At 43.5% G+C, this 19,632-nt stretch overlaps 1 long non-coding RNA gene and 1 other non-coding gene across 5 annotated transcripts in view; one reads left to right on the plus strand and one right to left on the minus strand.

The window, feature by feature from the left end:
* The window catches only part of LOC125281190 (uncharacterized), a 114,052-nt gene that overhangs the window by 33,960 nt on the left and 60,460 nt on the right, over positions 1–19,632 (minus strand). For 2 of the 4 annotated variants that reach the window (XR_008959999.1, XR_008960001.1), the window contains exon 5: positions 2,306–2,414. The exons of the other annotated variants lie outside the window; for them this stretch is intronic. This is a non-coding gene — a long non-coding RNA (uncharacterized LOC125281190). Of the gene's footprint in view, positions 1–2,305; positions 2,415–19,632 lie in introns of those variants that run through there. 4 annotated transcript variants of the gene reach the window in all.
* Positions 19,492–19,595, plus strand: LOC113241294 (U6 spliceosomal RNA). Its single transcript, XR_003311516.1, has one exon. It is a non-coding gene; the product is annotated as a U6 spliceosomal RNA (small nuclear RNA).

A 19,632-nucleotide genomic window follows, 5' to 3' on the forward strand; every position in this document is an offset into this window, starting at 1 on the left:
GTTCAAGAAAATAACGCCTCACGCTTTGGCCAAACAGTTTTCTCCAAATGTTACCCTCCTTAAAAAACACTGTAATAATTACGAATATGTGATTAAACGACATTTGGAAAGATTACCTGTGGGCGGGTGAGATTTAACTTTTCTCATTTTAAGCCCTCGTACTATGGCCATTTACTTGGGCTTTAAAGGGCACCATCTGACATTTGGTCTGTGGTAGATTTAACAGGGCCGCTTGTAAGCTTAAAGGTTTTGCCTGGTTAAATCGGGTTTTATCACAGAGGCTATTTGCAACTTTATACTCTGTCTCACAGAAATGTCAGTGTTTGCCTTGACTCTGAACTGGGCATAGAAACTCAAGGTGCGGCCCTGACTAGCCGGAAAATGGAAGATTCTTGGCCTTAGGTGCGTGCTCTTAACCGCCCACTAATAACCTCTGCGAAGCCCTCATTTTCACTGAGGGTGCTAGGCTTCTGGGTGACTGAGCAACCAACCTCTTTTGGGAAAGACGAAATGTTTCTAACTCTCTGCCACGTTGTAAATTGCCAGCACGTTTTCTTGTATTCTCTTCCCGGTGGGGGGAAAGAAACCATTTGGATAATAAGCTTGAGAAATACATTTTCTATGGATTCTGTGGAAATAACGAACTCATTCGGCATGGGAAGTTCTCAGCTGGACTTGCACCGCAGCTTGGCAGGACTCTTGTTGACTCCCTCGGGAGCTTCTTAAACAGTTGTTCTAAATCCAAACTGTTTCCACTGCTCTCAAGTCCCCGGTCCTACCCCAGCTGTCCCTCCTCTCACAGATGACCTCACCACCTACTTCACTGCAAAGACTGAGGCCGTGTAGGCTCCCTCGTTCCCCGTCTTTCTTCGAGCTGCACAATGAACATGGCGCTTTTGTCTGTACTCTCCCACAGCCCTCCCGTCTCCAAGAAAGCCACGTCTCTCTTTTTCTGGCCACGGCTACGTCCTCTCCTTGGCCACCTGATGCCACCCCCTCTCCACTCCTGAGACAAATTGTGCCATTAGCTATCTTTAGTGGCTCCATCCCCATGGTCCATAAACACATTCAGGGCTCCTCTGACTTGGACCCAAGTCACCATTCTATGTCTCCTCTTTCTTTTGCTGTCACCTGTCACAGGTGAAACTTCTCACAAACGTAGCCCCTGCTCCCTGACCCCTTTCTCAGCATTTGTTCGCTCCCTCACCCCTGGCAACCTAGCTTCCACCCCACACTCTGTTCTACTCTATTGAAAATGCTGTCTTGAAAGTCAGCAATGACCTAATAATTGGCAGATTCTAGGGGCTTCTTCTTAGAATTCACCCCACCTGACCTAGCTGCAGCTTTTACCAATGTCGACCAATTCATCCCTCCCTAAAACGGTCTCCCTCGCTTCCATGAAATCGCTACGTTGGGTTTGTGGACTATTTCCTCTATCTATCCTTTAAATGTAAGCATTCCCCGTAGGTCCTGTCCTTGACCCTTGTCTTGTCTAGTCTCTCTCTTTTGATGAACTTACCAATTCCACAGGTTCAATTATCTTCTCTGTGAGGATGGCCACCTAACCTCTATCATTCATTCATGTATACATCCATCAATTATTTGCTGAATGTAGGCCACATAAGGAGAGTGATGATATAATTTATCATTCACTGGGGCGCCTGGGTGGCTCAGTCGTTAAGCGTCTGCCTTTGGCTCAGGGCCTGATCCCAGGGTCCTGGGATTGAGCCCCACATCGGGCTTCCTGCTCCTCTGGGAGCCTGCTTCTTCCTCTCCCACTCCCCCTGCTTGTGTTCCCTCTCTTGCTGGCTGTCTCTCTCTCTCTCTCTGTCAAATAAATAAATAAAATCTTTTTAAAAAATTATCATTCATTTTTTTAAAGATTTTACTTTTAAGTAACCTCTACACCCAACGTGGGGCTCAAACTCACAACCACAAGATCAAGAGTCACGCACTCCACCGACTAAGCCAATCAGACACCCCTATAATTTATCATTCTAGTAGGGACATTTCGAGTGTGAAAGGGGGCACTGTTAATACTTACATCAGAGCAGGCATAAACCCATGTTGTCCTAGATAAACCGAGACATATGGCAACCCGAAGCAGAAGGTATTCTGCCAAGTATTATGAAACTACAAAAGCAAATCATAAATGCATCCTGCCCTCAAAGAGCATTAAGTCTAGTAGAGTGCCAAGACATGAACGTAAGGAAACAGAATACCATTAGAAAGTGGTAAACACCTGAGAGAAGTCCAGATAAAGTATACTGGGTTTTCAGGGTGAAAGAAGATTTATTTCCATTACCTTGAAGAATCAGGAAAAGCTTGATGAAAATGGCATTCGAGTAGCCCTGGGACGTAGGTGGAGAAAGCAGTATGAACAAGGCCCTCCTCATGGATCCTCAGTTTGTGTGCTGCAAAAAGACCACCACATCTATGGGGGCACTGCCCAGACTGCTGACATCTCGGTTATTTAAACATTTTCATATTTTATTTTATTTTTTAAAGATTTATTTATTTATTTGAGAGAGAGCACATGCCAGGGGAGGGGCAGAGGAGAGGGAGAGAGAATCCCAAGCAGACTCCTGAGTGCAGAGCCAGATGTGGGGCTTAATCCCATGACCCCAAGTTCACAACCCAAGTGGAAATCAAGAGTTGGCCGCTTAACCGACTGAGCCACCCAGGCACTCCTAAACATTTTCATATTTTAAAAACTGTTTTGGGGATGCCTGGATTGTTCAGTGGATTAAACGTTTGCCTTCAGCTCAGGTCACGATCTCAGGATCCTGGGATTGAGCCCTAGTCGGGTTCCCTGCTCAGCGGGGAGTCTGCTTCTCCCTCTCCCTCTGTCCCTCCCCCTCCGCTCATGTGTGCTCTCTCTCTCAAATAAATAAAATCTTTTAAATAAAGAAATAATAAAAATTATTTTGCTACTCCAAAGAAGAGTGACTTGTATATTTATCACAAAAATTTTATAGTAGACAGCAAGAAAATGCCATTTTCTCACAATCAACACATTACAACAATTTTCTGACAGATGGAAATGGTTTGAGGAAGGGACACCTCTTTCTACTTTGCACCAAGATTCCATGAGCTAGAGATGATCCCGAGTAAAAGAGAGAATTGTGTAGCATAATTAGGGCAGGGAGAATTTATCAGTCTGACCAAAGAATGAGGCGCATGAGAAGACACAACAAAAAAAAATATGGAAAAGTGGATCTAGACCGGATTGCGGAGGGCCTCGAGTGTCAGTGTAAGAAAATCAGACTCTAGTCAGTAGGCAAGGGTCAAAATGGTTTCAAGAAGTTACCCTGGGGGGCGCCTGGGTGGTTCACTCCTTAAGTGTCTGCCTTTGGCTCAGGTCATGATCCCAGGGTCCTGGGATCGAGCCCCGCATCGGGCTCCCTGCTCAGCGGGACGCCTGCTTCTTCCTCTCCCACTCCCCCTGCTTGTGTTCCCTCTCTCACTCTCTCTCTCTGTCAAATAAGTAAAATCTTAAAAAAAAAAAAAAAAGAAGTTACCCTGGGAACAATACATAAAATACTTTCAAAAGGCAAGGACCAGTAGGGGGAAAAACAGTTAGAAGGTTAATGGTCAGCATCTCCCAAAGTAGCTTTGTGGAACGAGCTCTATTTGTACCACATTTTAACAATAACACCAGACAGCAGGAGAGCAGAAGCACAGAAAATTGCATAGTTTAATTCAGCCTTATCATCAGTCCATAGCTATGACTCTTATACATTTCTCTCTGAGTGACCTGCCAATGCTTTATATTCACATGCTGAAAATCAAACCCATCACCTTTTCTCTCAAAATTATTTCTTCTGTGGGTACCACCACAAAATAAGGGTGGCTTAAATAAGAATTTCAAAGGTAGGAAGCCCAGGGTTAGTATGACAGCACCATGAAATTTGCAAGGAACCAGACTCGAAGGTGTAAACCCCGCCATTTTTAGGGTAGGAGTCTTCATTGTCCAAGATGAATGCTGGAATACCAGCCATCACATTCTTGTTCCAGACAGTGTACTAGACAAAGAAGAGAAAAATGTGTGATCTCTACCTTTTAAAGGAGACTTCCTTAAAGTATCACATAACACTGTACTTCTTTTTTTTTTTTAAAGATTTTATTTATTTATTTGACAGAGAGAGAGACAGCCAAACAGACAGGGAACACAAGCAGGGGGAGTGGGAGAGGAAGAAGCAGGCTCCCAGTGGAGGAGCCTAATGGGGGGCTCGATCCCAGAACACCGGGGATCATGCCCTGAGCCAAAGGCAGACACTTAATGACTGAGCCACCCAGGCACCCCAACACTGCACTTCTATCTCATTAACCAGAACTTAGTCACATGGACACTTGAAAGGAAAGCTGAGAAATAGTTTCAATTGACAATGTACCCAGCTAAAAATTCAGTTCCTCTTATTTAAAACAAAACAAAATAGGGACACCTGGGTGGCTCAGATGGTTAAGTGTCTGCCTTCAGCTCGGGTCATGATCCCAGCATCCTGGGATCGAGTCCCACCTTGGACCCCTTGCTCAGCGGGGAGCCTGCTTCTCCCTCTGCCTCTGCTGCTCCCCCTGCTTGTGCTCTCTCTCTCTGACAAATAAATAAATACAATCTTAAAAACAAAACAAACAAAAAGAAAAATGGGACAGTGGCAGGTAACTGGCAGTGTCTACAAAGGAGCTAAACTCTAGAATATTGAGAGGGAAAGGCAGGGGAAGGAGGAGATGTCATGGATGACAAGTTTCCTAGCCTAGGTAGTTGGAAGAAAGTTTTTCTCTTATTTGCAACTAAACCCAATCCTGATATGGCCCAGAGTGGATTTATATATTTTAAAGAAGAATTTTAAAATAGTCTTCCCATTTGGAGCAACTCAGAAGACACTACTACTCTAGTCCCACTAGCAGATTTGATTATAGCTACGCATATAGATTAAAACAAGAAAAGAGCCCTTTGGAGTCCTGGCTCTTCTAGATTGCATTAGCAGGAGTCACAATCTATACCACTAGACCTACAATCCAAGGTTATAATACAGTAGCCATGTTTTATTATGATAATGACTTCAAATTGTATTTCCAAGGAGTTCAAGTACATCACTGCTTCTTATAATTTTTAATCTAATATACAGGATAGGCAGAATGGGAGTTACAAAGAAGACAAATAATTTAATCTTCATGTTATTAACAAGGTCAGTAATAAACTGATGTTTATGGTCATAGGGTCATAGCATTTCTCAGATGGCTTCGACCACCAAGTCCTCTTTGGGGCTTTCTAGCAAGCAACATCTTTTTTCCCAAGCAAGTTGCTGACCCCACCTTCCCTTCTATTACCCCCTCAAAAGGGGCCTGGGTCCATACGTTTAACCCGAAATAGGACTGAGGGGCACCTGGGTGACTCAGATGGATGAGAGTCTACCTTCGGTTCAGGTCATGATCTCCAGGTCCTGGGATGGGGCCCCATGTGGGGCTCCCGGTTCAGCGAGGAACCTGCTTCTCCCTTTTCCTCTGCCTCTCCCCCTGCTCATGCTCTCTCTCTGTATCTCTCTGTCTCAACTGAATAAATAAAATCTTTAAAAATAATAATAATAAATAAATAAATAGGACTGAGATTAGACCTAGATCCCTCAATATACCCAGTAGTGATCTACATGGCCCAAGTAAGATGATTGAAGACAAGTTTTTATGTGTTCCCAAATAGGACTCCCCATTTGCAAAGACCAAGCACCCCAATGTATCCAAAAAATGCTGCCAGACTATTCAAGAACCCAGACCAAGAGGGATGAGAGACATCTTGCAGAGAAACCTTCCTTCCCTACTCTGGACTTGATCATCAGATATGGGAATAGAAAGAAATATGGAGCAAGAAAGGGACAGGGAGTACAAAAGGGGGGGCTTATTTGGTGTTTTGCTTTGCTTTCCTTTCCTTTTGGGTAAAAAAGATGTACTGGACCTAAATAACGTCTAAATGAGGCAGGTCAGTATTTACGGTCCTTTAAACCCCATTTAACCTTTCTGTGTCTCATCTGTTAAGCATGCTGGCCAAGATCACATACCAAATCACTGACACAGTCATCATGAGGCCCCCAGCGCCTTGTTCCCAGTTTCATATTTTAAATAAGCCAAGTGACAAAATAGAGGGGAAAACTGGGTCAGAGAAACAAACTTGGCCTAAGAAAAAAAAAATCTGCATTTCAAAATAAAGGCAATTACACAAAGACGTGACATTTCTCATATAAACAGAAAAATAAGCTAGAGCCCTAACATCTTTCTTTTCCAACGGGAATATACAGAGGTAGTTTTAAGGATAAGAAGAGCAAAATGATGGACCTACCATGATTGCCAATTCTTTTATCTAATGAGGCTTTATTTCTTATAAAATTTTAGTGGAGTTAGGGAAACGAACAAGTGAAAGAACTGGCTAATATAACACAGCTATAAAGAGTCCATTTTTTTTTTTTAAAAGGTGTATATGCTGAGCAAAGCAGGCTCAACACCAGAGATAGATTTTTAAAACTATTAGTTGTTGGTATCTGCCCTTTCGATTCCTGGTCATCTAGACTGTTTTGGACCAGTTTCTTACCCATTTCTCGTTTCCTTAACGTTAAATTCCTAGATTTGTACTCCAACCTTGATAGCTGCCTCTAACCCCAGAAATCATGGTGCCCCGTTCATAATTTTTTGAATCTTGGCTTTCTGGTCCAGATATCAATTCTGCTGGCTCCTTTGTCTGTCTCTGTCTCTGTCTCTGTCTCTGTCTCTCTCTCTCACACACACACACACACACACACACGAAGGGGAAACTGCAGCAGGTCAGGCAGCTTTCCAGCGCTTTCTATCAGGCACCTGGGGAATATGGAAGAGGCCCAATTTTTCTTACTCCTGGGACTCAAGCACTGTGAGGAAAAATGCAGTAATGGGACCAAGTAGTTCTACTTAAAGCAGAACAAACTAGAGCCAAGGCAAAGATGCTGCAGGGACTAGGAGGGAGCCTACTTGACTGCTTCTCCACCCCCCCTTGGCTCTCCCCAAACTGAGGGCACGCCAGCAGAACTTCCAGGTTTTCTCCTAAAACTATAGCTGTTCAGAGACACCAGGACTCACAACCGGCCTGGGACAGGGGAGGAGAGGACTGGACCGATGAATTTTCTCAGGTCATCCTTTAACCAAAGTGATTCTTCATCAACTAGAGAATCCCTCTGGGGGACTACACAGCAGGCCAGAACATGAAGAATGCGGGCATGCTGCCAATAAACCTCTAACCCTAGAGTTGCCCTGTTGGGAACGGCCAAGTACCCCAGAGAAAGGGAGGGGCCTGCCCCTGGACCATCAGGACTCTGCCTGCCACTCCCCAGCTCTGACCCACCCCATCAACTCCAAGCCTGGAACCTGAGTACTGGCCTCCCACCCACAACTCTGGGATATAGACCAACACAGGTCGGGAAGCTTGCCTTCTGCTCCGAGCACGCCACAGAAGCTTGTCAGGCATACCGCTGACCCTGGGAAGACATGGCCTCGCCCACCCTGAAGGGCCGGATTCCTGCCTCTCTAAGCGCTTATTCGGGATTACCCACCACCACCATCCCTGTTGTTCTCAAATCAATTTATGTCTGCTCACAACACCCAGAACCCAGACTCTGGGCTCCCTACCCCAGCGTCAACGTTCATATTTAGCCCCCTTCAGTTTTAGTGAGGTTTGGGTGATCTCAACTAGTTTTTGACTTGGCCTGTTTGTTTGTTCTTCCAAAGTTGAAATTGGGTTATTTTATTTTGATTCTAAAAATACTATATACTAAAAAAATACTATATACTCACTGCAAAATTTTTTTTTACCAAGATCAGCCAATAGATAATGTATAGAGATGAAACAAATTATCCATGATCCCACCCCCCAGATGATGCCCTCTTTTGACTCAGCTAAGAATTTCCTGATCGAGCCCTGAGGAACCCGACCCATCCAAGCTATACCAGGCTCTGATATCCCCCACAATTAGATTTGGTCCATTAGACACAAAATGAAAGGCTCCAGAACTTTGGTCATGAACAGAGGGGGAATATTTGGAACTCTCTCTCTCCTTGTGTGCTGGCCACAAGCTATATAGGTGAGGCCATCATCCATATCAGCATTTAAGGCCTAAAGCCATGCTGGATGCCTGAGGCAGATACCTGCGAAATGTAAGCACATGATTGCAGACAACTGAGCTGGATCTCCTCAATCCTCCCAAGAGCAAGCACATTCAGGTATCAATTTGAGACCCTTTAGCACTCTTTGGGAGATACAGATGTACGCGTACACACTCGCATACCCACTCACAAACACATTAGGCATTCATATGTAAAGTGATTTATATTATGCAATTCATTTTAGATTGCCCAATTTTTAAAATAATGTCTCCTGTTTCTGATTTGAATCGAAAACCTTCAAATAAATGTTTTGATTTTTCTAGAAGCAAGCATTTGTCTATCACAAAATACTTAAAGTTCAACTTCTGCAACTTTTTTCTTTAAAGAACAGGACTACGTTTAGTGTACCAAGCCTATAATCAACTTTAAGTGGCTTTCATTACTATCCCACCATGTAGTCAAGTCTTAAAAAATTGAATTTGAAAGCTCTCGTGATTCTAGAGTAAGGGAAGAGCTCCCCCCTATGGTAACGTTTTGAAGTACACCAAAGAAAATGCCACTAAGCTCTCTGAACCCAATTTTCTGTCCTCTCACTCCGCCTACAAGATTTTTAAGAATTCTCCCAGAAATTTATAGGGGAAAGGAATAAAAAAAATGCAGACCACATCTTCCAACAAACAGTAAATCCTCTTCCACAATATGCTCAAAGTGACAAAATGCCCAAGACTGAGTTAAGGTTAAGCAAAACCTTTCACTTGGTTATTGGACAGGGTACTAGGTAAGAAGCTACATGTAAATCAGCAAAACACTGGAGCCTTTTTTACTTGATACCAAATACTACTACGACGACGACTACTACTACCACTAGCTAATGATTATTGAGTACTTGTGTGCCAGGTTACTCCCACAACCTTATAAGGTAGACACTATTATTAACACTAGTTTATGGATGAAGACACTGAAGCCTAGAGGAGGTACATAAGTTAGTTACATAAGTTGGTTAATAAGTGCCATTAAGAGCCAGGTACTTGAAGCTCACTAGCCCAGACTCTAAACTTTACACTGTGCCATCCTGCCCCTCTCTCTAACTCAAATTTGGTATGATCTCTCTCGAAATAAACAACTTGAGGCCATGGCCTTGTCCACATTCCTTGTCAAAACTGGCCAAGGTAGGACAAGACCCCTGGTTCTTGTCTTTTCCTCCCATGATCATCACAGATAGAGAATTATTTGGCTTACCTCCTATGTTCGTTCTCTATTCTGGCAAAGACTGTTTGTGATTTTGAGTATAAAGTCTTGGAGTAGAGTGCTACAGATTGAATGTTTCTGTCCCTCCAAAATTCATATGTTGAAACCTCATCTCCTCTATGATGGTATTAGGGGGTGGGGCGTTTGGAAGGTGCTTAGGTCATGAGGGTGGGGCCCTCATGAATGGGAGTAATGCCCCTCTAAGACACCCCACAGAGCTCTCTTGCCCCTACACCTCCAGGTGAGGACACAGTCAGCAGTTAGCCTTCTATGAACTAGGAAGTGGGCTCTCACCAGACACTGAATCTACTCGCACCTTGCTCTTACACTTTCTGCCTCCAGAACTGTGTGAGAAATGAATGTTTGTGTCACCCAGTCTTTGGTATTTCTATAATAGCAGCGTGAATGGACTAAGACACTGAGAGTCTAGATTTCGTGTCCCTTCATCATTTATCTTTTTTTTTAAAGATTTTATTTCTTTATTTGAGAGAGAGAGAGACAGAGAGAGAGGGAAGACAAGCAGGGAGAGCGGGAGAGGGAGAAGTAGGCTTCCCGCTGAGCAGGGAGCCGGATGCAGGGCTCGATCCCAGGACCCTGGGATCAGGACCTGAGCCAAAGGCAGACAGATGCTTCACCGAATGAGCCACCCAGGTGCCCCTCTTCACCATTTATCTTGTACCTTTTCCTACTCCCCATCTCAGACCCCTCAAACACCGTTCACTTAAAACTGTGTTGAAAATTACACATTTCTAAAAAATCCACCAATGTTAACCCAATTCAAATCAGGATTATTCCTGATTTGCATTTATTTCCAAGACAAAATTGTTCTCCTGTGCTATTCTTTTTTAATTTGGTAAAATCTATAAGCTTGGTGTTTGGTTGCAATTTGAACAAGCACTAGTTTTGTATGTTTTAAAACAAACTTTATTGGGGTGCCTGGTGGCTCAGTCGGTGAAGCATCTGCCTTGGGCTCAGGTCATGATCCCAGGGTCCTGGGATCAAGCCCCGCATCGGGCTCTCTGCTCACCAGGGAGGCTGCTTCTCCCTCTCCCTCTGCCCCTCCCCCTGCTTGTACCCTCTTTCAAATAAATCTTTTAAAAAAATAAAATAAACTTTATTAAGGAGGGCATTTGAGGTAATGAGCAATGGGTGTTATATGCAACTGATGAATCACTAAATTCTACCCATGAAACTGGTAATACAGTATATGTTAACTAAATTGAATTTAAATACAAAATTTTAAAAAACAACTTTATTTTGGAATAATTTTAGATTAACAGAAAAGTTGCAAAGATGATAGGGAGTTCCTGTGTGCCCCTCACCCAGTTGCCCTAATGTTACCATCTTACATTAGTATGACCCAATACTATAGTACATTACTACTAATTAAACCACAGATTTTAGGTGGATTTTATCAGTTTTTCCATTAATGTTCTATTTATTGCTCCAGGACCAACCCCAAATATCACTGCATTTAGCATAATGCCATCTTCACATCTACCAAAAATGACTAATTCCTTAATCTCCTCAAATGCCCAATCATTACCCCCATTTCCCTGGTTGGCAGGTATGTCTTGTAAGTTTCTTGGAGTCTGTAACAGTTCTGCTTCCTTCTTTGTGTTTTCTTGCCACTTGTTTATGGAAGGAACTGGATCATTTGTCCTGGAGACCACTCCCCACTTGGGTTGTGCTCACTGCACCCCCCACGGTGTTGGTTTAGGATGCTCCTCTGTCCTCCATATTTCCTGTGAATAGGTATCTGGATCTAGCACGGGGGTTCGTAAAATTTTTCTCTAAAGATCCAGACAATAAATATTCTAGGCTTTGCAGTGCATATGGTTTCAACTCTGCCACGGTTGTGCAAAAGCAGCCATTGACAATAGGTAAACAAATGGCTGCGGTTGGGTCTCAATGAAACTTTATTTACAAAATCAGGTAAAAGGCTGGATTTGGCTGGGAGACCATAGTTTAATGATTCCTGATCTAGAGGATCAGTCAGATTTGGTTTTAGTGGTTTGGTTTTGGTTTTGTAAGAATAATTCTTTGACAGTGCTGGGTATCTCCTATGGCTTCATCAGGTGGCATATTACATCTGGTTGTCTCTTTTAGTGATGTTGCATTTGTAGGGGTTCTGATGTTACCAGCTTGATCCATCCATCCACCATGAAGGTCTCCATCGGTGGACTGTATTTCAACCTTCCTCTCTCTTCTGTGGTCAGGAGCACTTGTGCAGTGCACACCTTGAACAACCACACATGAGCACCTCCCTCCAACATTTGTTATTCCCCTTGGCATCTTCGGTTTCAAACAGCACATAAAATAGTAGTCCTAAAGGTTCTTAGAGTGCCAGAAACTCTACCACTTGGTAAAGAAAAAGTTTCCAGGGGGTGCCTGGCTGGCTCAGTCAGTGGAGAGTGAGACTTGATCTCAGGGTTGTGAGTTCTGGCCCCACTTTGGGTGTAGAGGTTACTTAAAAATAAGATCTTAAGGGCACCTGGGTGGCTCAGTCAGTTAAGCATCCAACTCGACTTCAGCTCAGGTCATGATATGAAGGTAGTGAGATTAAGCCCCACGTGGGGCTCTGCACTCAGAGTGGAGTCTGCTTGAGATTCTCTCTTTCCCTCTCTCTCTGCCCTTCCCCCGGCTCATGCTCGCTTTCTCCCTCTAAACAAACAAATAAATAAAAACTTTTTAAAAAATAAATAAAATAGGGGTGCCTGGGTGGCTCAGTTGGTTGGGCAACCGCCTTCGGCTTGGGTTGTGATCCCAGGGTCCTGGGATCGAGTCCCGCGTCGGGCTCCCTACTCAGCCGGGAGCCTGCTTCTCCCTCTCCCTCTGCCACTCCCCCTGCTTGTGCTCTCCTGCTCTCTCTCTGTCAAATAAATAAAGAAAATCTTAAATAAATAAATAAATAAATTTAACTAAATCTTAAAAAAAAAAAAGTTTCCAGATTTCTTGAGGAGGCACAGATTCTGGATTCTTCTGGATCAGAGGTTGTATACAGACTGCAGGGGTTTTTTCCCTCCAAAGATTTGTTTATTTATTTGAGAGAGAGAGAAAGTGAGAGTGAGTGGAGGGAGGGGCAGGGGAGAGAGTCTTCAAGCAGACTCCCTGCTGAGTGCTGAGCAGGGAGCCTGAAGTGGGGCTCACCCACGAGATCACGACCTGAGCCAAAACTAAGAGTTGGACACTCAACAGACTGAGCCACCCAGCTGCCCCCAGGCTGCAGTTTTCACTTTCCACAAAAATGAATTCCTTGCTAACTTTTAAAATCTGGAAGATTTTACATAAAAATCTGGCTTTTCCAGTCCTCTTGGAATATGAAGGAATCTGGCCACTTTGGACCAGGCATGGCAACGACTGACTGGAACTCTGAGTGACTGCACCCTTTACATGAGGTCTCTATATTAGGCACACATTAAGGAGTGGTGGGGATTGCGGCATCCTGCAAAGGCACATGCCCTGTCATTTACCACTTGAGTGCCTGTGAGCTTCTCTGGCAACTTCAAAATGAGTTGCTCATGCTTCAGTATTTAATACATTTACATCGCCTACCCCTCTCCAAGTTGTCCCATTCCCCTCCCCACTTATATCCCCCACACCCCCCAACCTCCACTGGTTTCTTCTTGTACGTCTTTCCAGAGCTACTTTATTACAAACGCATGAAGTGTGCAGCAAACTCTAGTTTTCATGGAAAATCTGAAATGGTATTTTCCAGTACTTCCAATGCTACTACCAAAGTCATATTCTATTAAGAGGAAACCCCTTTCTTATTCATCATCCAACAAAAATTTATTGAGCTTTTAACTACTCTTAGGCTCTGGGGACACAATAATGAAAAAGCCAAATATGGTTCCTGGCCTGATGGAATTTATGGTTCTGAATATTATTCAAAATAGTAAAGAGAGAAGATAACTGACCCAGGGATGCCTTCTAGATATATTTTTTAAATAATGTACTACGTTCAAATAAGAATCACCAGCATGCACATTCTCTAGCTAGATGACAAAAAAAGTATATTTATAACCTTTGTAATGCCATCAACAGAAAGTAAAAACCTATGAATATTCCAATGGGGGGAAACAGGATCATATTCTATATTCAAAAATGACCAGATGACATTTTTCTTAGACTGCCAAAACAAGGGATTGAGAGAGGTCTAGGGCTGCCTGGGAAGCCGCCCTGCTGTGGGCATCTTGCCTTTGGAATCTGGAATTCCTCACTAAGCTAGAGGCAATCTGGAAGTAACTCAGCCTGACCCAAAGGAGAACCTTGGGTAAATTCATCCTTGCCTTTTTTATGCCTGTGATCCTTGGGCACCACCCAAATTACAAATTCTGGCTGGCCATCAACAATCCAACAAGTTCTCAATGCCATTCCACTCTTCTTCCCTTCTTTCTCCATTTCTTGCCCCTTTTCTCTCTCCCATTTCCACTGCACAGTCTGGAACTCAGTCCATGATAAACAAAGTCTACTCTTGCGTCTGCCACTTCTTCCCTGAATACTCACTCCACCTCCTGCTGCTGATTGAAAGCAGCCTCTCTCCTCTACAACACTATGTCCCATAGAGTCATCTCAAGGCAATTCTTTCTTCTAGAGTCTGCATACTGGGCTGGAGTGAGGGTTAGGGAAAGCTGTATTACCATTCTCCTTACTCCCCACACCCCCCCCTCAATACACACTGCACTTTTTTTTTTTTAAAGATTTCATTTATTTATTTGACAGAGATAGAGACAGCCAGTGAGAGAGGGAACACAAGCAGGGGGAGTGGGAGAGGGAGAAGCAGGCTCATAGTGGAGGAGCCTGATGTGGGGCTCGATCCCGTAACGCCGGGATCACGCCCTGAGCCGAAGGCAGACGCTTAACCGCTGTGCCACCCAGGCGCCCCCACACTGCACTTTCTAAACCAGGGGTTGGCAAGCATTTACTTTAAAAGTAAAGACACTAAATATTTTAGGCATTGTGGGACATACTGGCTCTGTTGCAACTACCTGACTCTACTGTTATAGCTTGAAAGCAGCCATAGACAATATGCAAACAAATGGGCATGGCTGTGTCCCAATTAAACTTTATTTGCAAAAAACAGGCAGCAAGACTAGATTTGACCCAAGGGAAGTTTGCTGACCTGTACTTTAAACTATTAATCTTTTCATTTCCTGCAGAACAAAACAAAACAAAACAAATTCCTTCTTACTTGAAAAATCACACCAACTATATACCCCACCTTACCTCTCCCTTGCTCCTGTCATGTACTCACCTCCTGGTCCAGCCATGTTTATTAAGGATTCTGGCATCTGGTTCATAGGTCACTTCTAGTCCCACCATCATCCTGGATGATTCCTAAATCCATAGGATGATCAATGTAACACCAAAGCCTCACAGTGCCTTGACTTCCTCAATTCCAATGACCTTCACCCCCATTCCATTTCAATAACCTACTCCTTTGGGACATATTACATCTTTGATACTTTCAAACCAATATCCCATGCTGACCACAATTCTTATCCTACAGACTTTCCAACTCTTTACTCCCCAATAAATCTGCTCTTTGACCTGAGAACCCGTCCATTTTCTCCCAGTTAGTTGGCCCCCACTTGGCCTCACTTTCCTCTTCCCCGGTCTGGACACACCATGGTCAATCATGATTCTCTCTTGTTGCATCTTCAATCTCCTTGTGCTCCCTTCTTTTCACTGTTCTTCTTTTACTATCAACACCATACCCCACTCCTCAATCAATTCAATCACCAAATTTCTCTGGTCCTGTAGCGAAATGGCTGAACGTACTTGGAGAATACTATACCACTGTATGAATGTGAGCCACATTCATCTGGTCCCTCACTACCTCTAGTCTATCTTTTTCAATGGTTTTTGTTTAACTCCCCTATCCCATTAACCTTAGACAAGACAACATAATGCTATAAAGAGATTGCAGGCTTAAAAACCAAACAGCGTTGGGTCTGAAATCTGGTTCCGCTTATTAGATGTATAGTCTTGAGCAGGTTTATCTAACTTCCTATCACATCAGTTTTTTCATGAGAAAAATGGAAATAATTCCTACTTGATATGTTAAATAAGATTACATCTGTAAAACAATTAGCACAGTGCCTTACACCCAGCAGGTGCTCAATAAATGATGGCTATTAATACAAGCTCACGTTCAGCAGGTGACTATACCTACCTTGCGAAGACCATTAAGTGTTTCTTAGCCCAAGTTCCCCAGAAAGCAGAGCAATGGTTGATGGGCTGTTTGGTTGAATCATACGAAACTGCTGACATTCAACTGTTTCGACATACAGAAATCAAAGGCTTCGGCCTACTCTGTCATTAGAGAGCACAATCCCAGGAAAGCAGCGGGGAGAGAAAGGGGGAAATGAAGGAATAAGAGAGTCAACATGAAGCGGCACTGGTATCACAATTGAGCTCATGGGGCCATTTTTGGAAAGATCATAAGTACATGACTTGCATCTCTGATCAGTCGACAAGGAGGATGGAAAGAGAATTTAACAGCCAGCTCTCGTCTTTTATTAGCCAAAGCTTTGCACCGCTGGGTCGGGTTAACTCCTGTACACTATGCATGGAGTGTCGGCACCCACAGGAAAGCGCCAGGGCGTGTGGTGAGAAGCTGGCAGATTGCACCGGTCTAAGTCCATCGGAGCCTACTCAGAGAAGGAGCCGCAACACAAGCAATAGGCCAAAGGCCACTGAGACAGTAAGGCCAAGAGGATCTGAACTGGTAAGAGGTGGCTGATAGAACATATGAATTCCCTCAATTTCTTTTTACTCTGCACTTTCCTATAACTGTAATTCACTCTTTCTTTTGGTCAGAGGAAGGGATAGCCCTCCTCTCATTTCGTCCTAAAGCCCACTCCCACTCGTGCTCTCAATCGCAATCCATCTCACCTCCAGGACCTTTTACCTTCAACTTCTCCCACTTTCCTGATCCCTTCCCCTCTACCTTTGTACCACCTTAGGGCTTTCCTTAAAATAGCCTTCCTTTACTTCACACAGGCTTCTAGCTACTTCCTTTTCTCCTTCCTTTCTTTCCCAGCAACATATCTTACATGAATAATTCCGAGTTACTATCTCTATTTTCTCACCTCGGAACCATACGAACCGATCTCATCACTGTCCTATAACACCTTTGCTGAGCTCACCAACGACCTCCATTTGGCCATATCCCTTATACATAATTCTGGCTCTATCCATCCTGGTTTCGCTGCAGCATTTGCTCCCATTGACCCCTCCACTCTTACTGAAACTCTTGGTTCAGTTACGACACCACCATTATTTGTTGCTTTTCCTAATTCTTTGGCTGGCCCCTTTCCTCTCAGCCTCTCTCTGGTCCTTAAGAGTTGGTGTTCCCAAGAATTCTTTCCTCAGCCTCCTTCCCCTCTTACCCCACACACGCTCCCGTGAGGTTATCATCTATTCCCCGGATTTCAAGTATCACTACGTGTTGATGACTTCCAAATTCGTATCTCCAGCCAGACCTCTCCCTGCACACTCATCTTGGAAATGCCCACCAAGCAGGTGGATATATCCACCAAAGCAAGATACACCCAGCTGCTCGATGGGCACCTCAAACAGGCACCTCGAACTCAACATATTAACACCTGAACTCATTATATTCCCAACCACCTCCACCCTAATCTTGCCCACAACATTTATCTGCAGATAATGCCTGCTATCCTCATTACACTCTGCATTTTATTCAACAATTAATGCTTAGGTACCTACTCTATGCCATAGAGTGTTCTAGATGTTTGCTCTGATCTCTCTGGCTCACCATACCCCAGCATTTGCTATTCGTTCCTGGACCCTTCATTTGAGCTACCCTTTAAACTCCTCTAGCAGTGAAGGATTTGGGCACTGGGAACAAGAATTTTTCATAGAAAAAACCCTGGACCCCTGGCACCACTAAGGTCAGCTGAAGTATCTGCGCCAGGATAGGGTTGTCGTCCAAAGGACCACACCCTCCACACCACCCAGCTCAGGGCATAGGGGAACGTGCAGTGCCACCTGCTTAGTGTGGCTCCTTTAACAAGCTACACCTGTCCCTACCTGGAAGTACGAGGGACTACATAAAATACGTAACCAATAACTTCTACCCTACTTCGTTCAAAGATTAAATCCTGAGCTTCCCAGCCTAACACACACCTTCCATCCCATTCCCTCTCTTAAGTCTTCCAGCCACAGACTTTAGTTTTTGTCCATAGTATGTCCTGGAAGTGGATACAGATAGTTGAATCCCAGGTCCTGGTTTTGGCACCTTCGAGTTAAAACTCTGTTAGTGGGGCGCCTGGGTGGCTCAGTCAGTTAAGTGTCTGCCTTCAGCTCAGGTCATGATCCCGGGGTCCTGGGTTGGAGCCCCTCATCGGGCTCCCTGCTCACTGGGAAGTCTGCTTCTACCTCTCCCTCTGCCCTTCCCCGCTGCTCGTGCTTTTGCACGCTCTCTCTCTCTCACGCGGTCTCCCTCTCTCAAATAAATAAATAAAATCTTAAAACCTGTTACTGGCTCCAGCAGTGTTCTGACCTAGCTATCCTGGCTCAATGGCTGACACTCGAAAACAAGTGAGTGAAATGGCTGGTTAGGCAAAACTGTGAAGGGCCTTCAACATCAGATTGTGAACCATGGACTTAAACCAGTAGGAAGCAGGGCATCCGTGAAGTTTCTAAGCAAGAAAGCAAGAAGATAAAAACAAAAGCCATGTTTTAGAATCTGGTACAAAGAAAAAGTAGCGAAGACTGATGGAGGAAGAAGACTGAATGCAAAGAAATCTGTTAGAAAGCTATTTCTGGAATCCAGAAATGAGGTAATCAGTCCAGCCAAGGCAACCACACCTGCCTCGTGTCTTCACTCCTAATCCCTTGTCCAACAGAATCTAAATGAGCAACGGCAGCCAGCATGCGAGGACAGATGGCTATATGTGGAATAAGTTCAGAACATCATAATGACCAATAATGATTGACATCACCACAGGTCACTCTTTCGATGGTTTAAATTTTTAAAAAGAGGTCCTTTGCCAATTCAACATAAATGTCGAAAGTGTCCGCTTTACTTTGAGCACTAAAATTTCAGGTGATTTACTAGGGTACTGCCGAGAAAAGGATGACCATCTCCTAAATTGTCCATGCCTTACTTCGCAAATTGTCCTTCATCAGGCTCTCATTTTATAATTGAAAAAAATTTTTTTTTAAATTCTCTGAAGGCTCACGCAGCTTTCATAGTTATAGCCCTGAAACAGGGGTGTTAATTATACCTCTCGATCTGACAAAAACTAATACGAAGATGTTTGTAATAACATTTAGCCAATCGGCTAGAGCTTTATTTACTCATTTAATGAAAGACTCATTTATTCCTATATATAACTGACTTCTCATTTGAATCCTACCACCATAGGTCCAGGTCTACTATAATCAAAATATAAAATGTGCGGATGGAAAGAGTGGTAGACAATCTTATAGCTAAGGATTACAAGCTTTTATTTTAATAGTTACTAGGAAACCAGTGTGATAAACTAATAAGACTAAGAAGATCATTAGAATTAGAAAAGAAATATCCACAATTCATGAAAACAAAATATCTTGCACTCGTGAGAAAATTTAATAAAGGTATTGGAACATATTTTTTTTCCTCAGCTGTAAAGTATCTACTATACATAGTATCTAAAAGTCTCAAAGATATTTTACATTATTTACAATAAATTAGCATGAGATTCGGTTTAATAACACCATCTGGCTAAGAATAGAAAGAATTTCAATTTAAATTTCAAAAAATAAAATAAGCTAGCATATTTTCCTGAATCACTACACTGCAAAGCAGCAATGCTATGCCCAATCCAACAAGACAGGACCGTAATCAAATGCCATTTAAAATAAAGAGTAATGGGGGCACCTGGGTGGCTCAGTCGTTAAGCGTCTGCCTTCGGCTCAGGGTGTGATCCCGGAGTTCTGGTATCGAGCCCCACATCAGGCTCCTCTGCTATGAGCCTGCTTCTTCCTCTTCCACTCCCCCTGCTTGTGTTCCCTCTCTCACTGACTCTCTCTCTCTCTCTCTGTCAAATAAATAAATAAAATCTTAAAAATAAATTAAATAAATAAATAAATAAATAAAGAGTAATGGCACTCGCTTTGGCAGCACATATACTAAACTTGGAACGACACAGAGATTAGCATGGCCCCTGCACAAGGATGGTGTGCAAATTCATGAAGCGTTCCATAATTTAAAAATAAACACATACATAAAATAAAGAGTTACGAAAA

The sequence above is a fragment of the Ursus arctos genome, chromosome X (genome assembly GCF_023065955.2).
Source record: "Ursus arctos isolate Adak ecotype North America chromosome X, UrsArc2.0, whole genome shotgun sequence".
Lineage (NCBI taxonomy): Eukaryota > Metazoa > Chordata > Mammalia > Carnivora > Ursidae > Ursus > Ursus arctos.